An 8030-nucleotide genomic window follows, 5' to 3' on the forward strand; every position below is an offset into this window, starting at 1 on the left:
ATAACATAACAGAGAAGAGGACCTAACAGGCTTAGTGACAAACAGCAGTTACAAAGATGTGGGCTTCCTCTCAAGAATGGAGCATACTTTAGGGCACAGCTAGATCCAGGGACAACTTGAGGCTGATGCTGAAGGCTCCTTCCAACCAGCCCTTGACACCATGTGAAGCCTGCACACATGGTCATGCACATGTGAACTGAAGAGCTAGATCTAGAAAGAGCTACACTATCTGGAAGTAGTTCCAGTGTGAAAGACCTGAGGGGATAAGGAGTTGACAGGAGATGGGGGGAGGAAGGAAAGACATCACCAAGGTGAATGGAGTCAGCTTCTTTGAATGACTTGGGTAAACCAGAGGAAGAAAGAACCTCCTGTTTATCCAGTTGTGTTCATTCTGGGTGGAATTGCGATATCCAGAAACATACTCAGAGGAACTGGGCCTGTGGCTCATGCCTGGAATCCTAGGTACTCAGGCTGAGGACTGAGGATTATAGTTGAAAGCCTTCTGTGCCAGAAAAGTCAGTGAAATTTTTATTTTAAATTAACCTCCCAAGCCAGACGTAGAGCTGTGATTCAAGTAGTAGAGGACTAACCTTGAGCAAAAGAGCTTAGCGACAGTGTGCAGTTCTTGAGTTCAAGCCCCAAGTCAGGCACAAAACAATAATGATGATGTTAATAAAATAATACTAATAACTACAACAACAAAACTCAGAAAGATGGAGAGAATGATGAAAGGGTGATGTTGATCAGGATGCATTGTGTTCATAAACTGCTTTGTTAATTGGCAACTCTTTTGTATGCTACTTAAAGATAATAAAAATTTCTTAAAATACCAACCCACTCTGTTTAATTAAAGGGTAAAGCACAAGGACAACTTCCAGAATAATTACTCTTCAAATACTATACCTACTTAGGAAATAAACTTCAACCATTTTTTTTCTTCAAGAAAAAGTTGATGTTTTTCACTTAAAATAAGGAATACATATTTCTTGAGGGATTTCTTTCCTTTTTTTTTTTTTTTTTTGCAAGTCCTGGAAATGAACTCAGGGCCTGGGCATTGTCCTTGGGCTTTCCTCAAGGGTTGCTCTACCACTTGAGCTACAGCACCACTTCCAGCTTTTCTGTGTATGTGGTACCAAGGAATCAAACCCAAGTTTTCGTGCATGCTAGACAAGCACTCTACCACTAGGCCAAACTCCTGGCCCCAGATTTTTTCCTTTTTAATAATTTGTCAAGGTCTCTCTTTTTTTTTTTTTTGAAGAATCAACATTGATACTTGGTATTGTAAATACAATTAGGTATTAGGAGCAAAATTTCATTCAAGGTTGTAATTTTTTTGTTGTTGTTCTTGATTGTATTGAACTCAGGTGCTGGGTGCAGTCTGTGAGCTCTTTTGTTCAAGGTTAGCGCTCTTCCACTTTGAGCCACAGCTCTACGTCTGGTTTTCTGGTTGTTAATTAGAAATAAGAGTCTCACAGACTCTCCTGCCTGGGCTATCCCTGAACTGCGATCCTCAGATCTCAGCTTCATGAGTAGCTAGGATTACAGGTGTGAGCCACCAGAGCCCAGCCAAGGGGCTTGAACTCAGCCTGGGCACTGTTCCTGAGCTCTTCAGCTCAAGGCTACCTCCCTACCCTTGAGCCAAGCCCCACTTCCACTTTTCTAGAGGTTAATTGGAGATAAGTCTCAGGTCCTTTTGTGCCAGAGCTGGCTTTGAACCCTTGATCCTCAGATCTCAGCCTTCTGAGTAGCTAGGATTATAGGTGTAAGCCATCCTGCCTGGCTTTAATTTACTTTTTAATAGCAGCAGTACAGGGCTGGGGATACATGTAGCCTTCTGGTAGAACATTTGACATATGCTTCACATGAGTGAAGTCCTGGATTTCACTGGCAACACTACACAAAGTAATACAAAAATATGACCACAATGGGTACCCTGAAAAATAGTTTCCCTTTCTTTTTCTTTTCCTTTTTTTTTTTTGTCAGTTGTGGGGCTTAGGAATTACAGGTGTGAGCTACCATGCCCAGCTTTGATTCTTTTTCATTACCAATTTCAACCTGAGTTACACCAAATCTTCTAATGATAATCAGTCAAATTTGTGTGTGTGTGTGTGTTAGTACTGAGGTTTGAATCCCAGCCCTCACACTTGCTAATCTAGTGTTTGACAATTGAACTATGCCTCTGGCCTTGTATTTTCTCTTCCTCTCATATATTTTTAGGATAGTGTCTTACTTCATACCAGGAGCACTCTGAGTTGCAATTTGCCTTCTCTTAGAGTTCCTGAAATCACTGGGATGACAGGTGTGTGCCACTATGCAGATTGAGAAGGGGTCTGAAGAACTTTTCTGTCCATGTTGTCCTCAAACTGCAATCCTCCTGTTCTCAGCCTCCTAAACAGCTAGGATCATAGGAGTGAGCCACTGGTGCTGGATTCAAGTGTGTGTTTTCCTTTTTAGGTATTCCATTATGAGCTTACTGAATTATATAAATTGATGTGTTTTGATCCCTTGAACATACTGTTTACGTGGTTTGAATGAACTTGTTTGGTAGATGGCTATGTATGAAAGAGAAAACCATGTTCTGCTACAGAGAACAGGCAGTAAACAGAAGCTTCTCTGAGCTACTCTTAATGGGGCCAGAAGGAGCAAGGTTGGATGATATATCTCAGGGAGGAAGTCTGACATTTGAAACATGGTAAAATATAGTAGCAAGAGAAACTCTGACAGGGAGACACTTTTAACCGAAAGGTGTGGCTCTAATGAGCCAGCTGCTTGTCTGCATATGAGTGCGCACAGGTGTGTGTGTGCTTCTGTGTGCTCCTCTTAGTGGTCTTCTGTCAGTTAACTTCCATATACGACCACCAGCTCTCCCACGACATGCACGCCTGCATGCCTCTTCACACACCCAAGAGATCCAGCCTCTTTCTGAGTGCTACAAAAAAAAATCCATCTCTCACTAACTCATAAAATTAGAAAAGCAGCTTAGCTATTCATTCTAAAGTTATTGATTGAATACTCGCCATGTGCCAGGTGCCAGGCTGACAGCTGAAGCTAAGGAAGAGAATAGGATCCATGCCAATCTCCTCAAGGAGCTCACAGCCTTGTCTGAGTATGAATAATGGTTACACCGTCTATTACAGTAGTCTGTGATAAATGATGAGCTGATTGAGGCTGGAGGCTACAGATGCAGCCAGAATCCCACTTCTACATCTCCCCCTCCCCCACTCACCCCCACTGAAGGATCTGCTCTCAGGATGGGCCTTTGTCAGTTAGGCACATCATTGACATAATTAATACTGAACTGAAAATTGATCTGGAGGAATGCTTGTCTAGCAACCAGGAGGCTGTAATCCCCAGTTAACACTCCCCCCCACACACAATTACACAAGCACAACACAGAGTTTCTACCAATTCCTAATAGAATCCATCATTTTATGAAGTTTAGAGACAAATGCTTTCTTTCATTCATGGGCTTTCAGGGCACATTTAAGACCCAAACTGGCTAGGTGTAGTGGTGTACACTTAGTTTCAGCACTGAGAAGGCTGAGGCAGTAGGACTGCAAATTGGAGCCTAGCGTGGGCTATATAGTGAGTTTGAGGCCAGTCTGGTTTATATGTAAAACAGACTTAACAAAAACTAAACACTGGCAGGCTGAGAGTTTGGCCTAGTGGTAGAGTGCTTGCCTAGCATGCACGAAGACCTGGGTTTGATTCCTCGGTACCACATACATAGAAAAAGCTGGAAGTGGTGTTGTGGCTCAAGTGGGAGGGTTCTAGCCTCAAGAAAAACACAAGGACAGTGCCCAGGACCTGGGTTCAAGCCCCAGGACTGGAAAACAAACAAAACAAAACCAAAAAAGCACTGAGTCTTAACCTGGTGGGTGCTGATGGCTCACACCTAGCTACTGAGGAAGGAGGCTGTGATCTGAACATCGTGGTTTGGAGCCATCCCAAGTGGGAAAGTCTGTGAGACTCTCACCTCCAGTTAACCACCAAAAGAGCCACAAGTGAAGCTGGAGCTCAAGCACTAGCTTTGAGCAAAACCTCTTCAGAAAGAGTGCCCGGGTTCTGAGTTCATATCCAAGGACTAGCAGCCCCCACCCCCCTTCAATCAACAAAACAAAACATAATAGAGGCTGATCATTCTCTGCAACATCATTATGTGACAAACTACAGAATGCAATTATGTGTCATACACTGGGAGAACTAAGGAGGGAGTGATTGATCCAGCCTAGGAGAGCCTGATTGAATCAAAATCATGTTTTGCTATTCTTCTTCTCCATGCCAAATTATGACTTTTCTGAGTAGCAGTGGTCATGCGATGATTTATGAGAATTTTTTTTTGAGAAAAGAAAGGGAAACCAAGCCAGGTGCTACGGCTCAAACCTGTAACCCTAGCTATTCAGGAAGCTGAGATCTGAGGATCACAGTTCAAAGCCAGCTTGGGCACTAAAGACCATGAGACTTTTTCTTTCGCCAGTCCTGGGCTTGAGCTCAGGGCCTGAGCACTATCCTTGGACTTTCTCAAGGCTAGAGCTCTACCACTTGAGCCTCAGCACCACTTCTGGCTTTTTCTATGTATGTAGTACCGAGGAATCGAGCCCGGGTCTTCATGCATGCTAGGCAAGCACTCAACCACTAGGCCAAACTCCTGGCCCTGACCAGGAGACTCTTATCTCCAGTTAACTACTAGAAAACCGGAAGTGGTGCTTTGGTCAAGGGGTAAAACGGTAGCATTGAGCTGAAGAGCTCAGGGACAGCACCCAGGCCCAGAGTTCAAGTTCCATAACCGACAAAAAAAGAATCAAGCATGTTTTTTCTTTTTCCTTTATGAACTGTATCATTTGGGAACCAAATATAGATAAGGGGAAGTATATCCACTAAGCAAAGAAATAATAAAACATGAAGCCCTAAGAGAGAATTAGAATGCATTCATGAATTGATATAGGATGTCGTACGTTGATTTTTATACCATCACAAAAAGAAAGAAAAGGAGACATCATATGCTTCATGAAGTATATCAACCCTTACAAAGACTGGTCAACTTTGGGAGCCAACACTAATCCTTGAGAAATATGCAGAATGGCAGAACATGTGAAACCAACAAAGTAGAAAAAAAAATTAATAACGTGATTATCAGAAAATTGACCATGGACTGCGTAGGTAATAACATTAAACAGCTGTTACTTTATTTATTTTATTTATTTTTATTATTATTATTTTTTTGCCAGTCCTGGGCATGAGGTCAGGGCCTGAGCACTGTCCCTGGATTTTCTCAAGGATAGGGCTCTACCCCTTGAGCCACAGCACCACTTCTGGCTTTTTGCTATATATGTGGTACCGAGGAATGGAACCCGGGTCTTCATGCATGCTAGGCAAGCACTCTACCACTAGGCCAAACTCCTCGCCCCAGCTGTTACTTTATTTATTTATTTATTTATTTATTTACTTTGGTGGGTCATGGAGCTTGAACTCCACCTGGGCGCTGTCCCTGAGATATTCAGCTCAAGGCTATGGCCATACCCCTGGGCCTGGGCTTTGTCCCTTGTCGCTTTAGCTTAAGGCTACCACCCTACCCTTGAGCCAAGCCCCACTTCCCATTTTCTAGGGGTTAGTTGGAGATAAGAGTCTCAGGTCCTTTTGTGCCCAGGCTGGCTTTGAACCTTGATCCTCAGATCTCAGCCTCCTGAGTAGCTAGGATTACAGGTGTAAGCCATCATGCGCCTGGCTTAACAGCTGTTACTTTAAAAAAAGGTTTTAGCAAGGATTTCTTTTATTATAACCTGGTAACATATGGAGAAATTTAAAAAAGGGGAGAGGAACACTTTCTGTTCCTCATGCCGGAAAAATATTCCTATTACTTTTATTTGGCAGGGGAGAGGGAGAGGACAGTCTGTCTATGAAAGTCAGAATGACCCTGGACTTGAAATTTTCCTGTCTCAGACTTGAGCGTACTGGAACTAAAAGTGTGCACCACTACGCCAGCTATGGTTGTCTGAGATGAAATTATGCCATGATGGCTATGCTGAGAAGAATTCTTCTCTTTTTCATATGCATGCTAAACTATTTAGAAATGAAATGATACAATTTCTGGGATTTGTTTAAGAAATAACTCAGTATGGTCACGAAAAGTGTGTGACCATATGTCTACAACAACATAACTTGAGTTGATCATTCAAGTTGAGTGTGGAGTTCATTATACCATTTTTGTAGTCTTTTATAAATTGTCTGGAAATCCTCCATAAAAGTTTTTCTTTTAAGTCATTAAAAGGCTCCTCAATATTCTGACATTGTTGTCCCAGAGGATAACCATCCATCTTCCACCTCCTGAGATAAGTCAAATACCTCTTGAAATATAACTTAATAATCTATTAATATTCCTTTGGAAACTAGCATAGAAGAGAAGATTATTTCCTGGACTACCTTTAACCCTGCAAATCTGTAAGTAGATGTGTAGAAGAAACCCTTAGAAAAAAGCAAAGGAAGCCGGGAGCGGTGGCTCACGCCTGTAATCTTAGCTACTCAGGAGGCTGAGATCTGAGGATCAAGGTTCAAAGCCAGCCCGGGCACAAAAGGACCTGAGACTCTTATCTCCAACTAACCCTTAGAAAATGGGAAGTGGGGCTTGGCTCAAGAGTTGGGTGGTAGCCTTGAGCTAAAGATCTCAAGGACAGTGCCCAGGCCAAGGTCAAGCCCTAAGACCCACAAAAGAAAGAAAGAAAGAAAGGAAGAAAGGAAGAAAGGAAGGAAGGAAGGAAGGAAGGAAGGAAGGAAGGAAGGAAGGAAGAAAGAAAGAAAGAAAGAAAGAAAGAAAGAAAGAAAGAAAGAAGGAAGCAAAGGGAGGATTGAGACTAGGGAGAAGGAAGGGGAAGAACAAATTGTATCTTGGCTTTACTGTAAAAAAATGTATCTTCATCATAACTTCCTTAGAGTTCTCAATTTTGGTATAAATTTTTGTGGAAGCTGAACTAAGAAGTTCTACTATGGGCATTTAAAAATAAGATTAAGTTCTTGCTAATGGGTTAAACTTTCACAAAGGAGCCCGTCATGTTCTTGAAGGCTAATACAAATATTGAAGGGGAGAAGAGGCTTGTTTTCTATTACTCAGTAAGCCAATGATGAGAGCAAGGGTCCATTTTTGGCCTAAACCTGAAAACAGTCTTGGTTGACAAGGATGAGGAAGCTAGGAACGAGAGTTAAAGCAACTGGGTGTCTCTGGAGAGGGAAGCTGAGGTACTTGGACTATGGTGAAAGAAGGAAAAGGTATGGTTCTATATTGTTGTAACCAGGTTGTACTGTGGTCAGTGCCATAAAATTATATGATGACATTTTGCAAACAGCCTTTTTATGGAGCTAAGTGACTGTATCTTTTATCATGAAACCAGATGTCTATTTATAGATTCCTTGGCTGGGCCAACTGCTATGCACTACTTGCCCTGTTTGCTTATATTTACGTATTTTCAGGCTCTGTTCTCTCTTTTCCACACTGGCTTGTCAAAATCTAAGTAAGTAAGTATATACTCCTACATTGACAATAGTGTTCTAAGAAGTTTATTACAACATGGATGGTGTGGCATGGTATTGATGTTCCTCAGAATCTTCCCTAAGAGCAGGAATAAACAGTCTCTTTTATGAAGCTTCCTTTACCTTCAGTATTTGAATGCATTACTGCAATCAGTACTTAAACACGTGATTTTTTTGCCAGTCCTGGGGCTTGAACTCAGGACCTGAGCACTGTTCTTGGGCTTTCTCAAAGCTAGAGCTCTACCACTTGAGCCACAGCTCAACTTCCGGCTTTTACTGTGTATGTGGTACCAAGAAATCAAACCTGGGTCTTAGTGCATGCTAGGCAAACACTCTACCACTAGGACAAACTGCTGGGCCTAAATATGGGATTTTTATGGGATATACTGTAAGTTACTCTTAGAGGCAACTCCCAAGGTTTCAAGTAGCCCAAAATATCCCCAGGCCAATTCTGGTTTTGTTTGTTTGTTTAATGTTTTTCTCTCATTTGTTTTCAAAACAAGGCCCTG

The sequence above is a fragment of the Megascapheus bottae genome, unplaced genomic scaffold (genome assembly GCF_031878675.1).
Source record: "Megascapheus bottae isolate mThoBot1 unplaced genomic scaffold, mThoBot2.hap1 H_1, whole genome shotgun sequence".
NCBI lineage: Eukaryota > Metazoa > Chordata > Mammalia > Rodentia > Geomyidae > Megascapheus > Megascapheus bottae.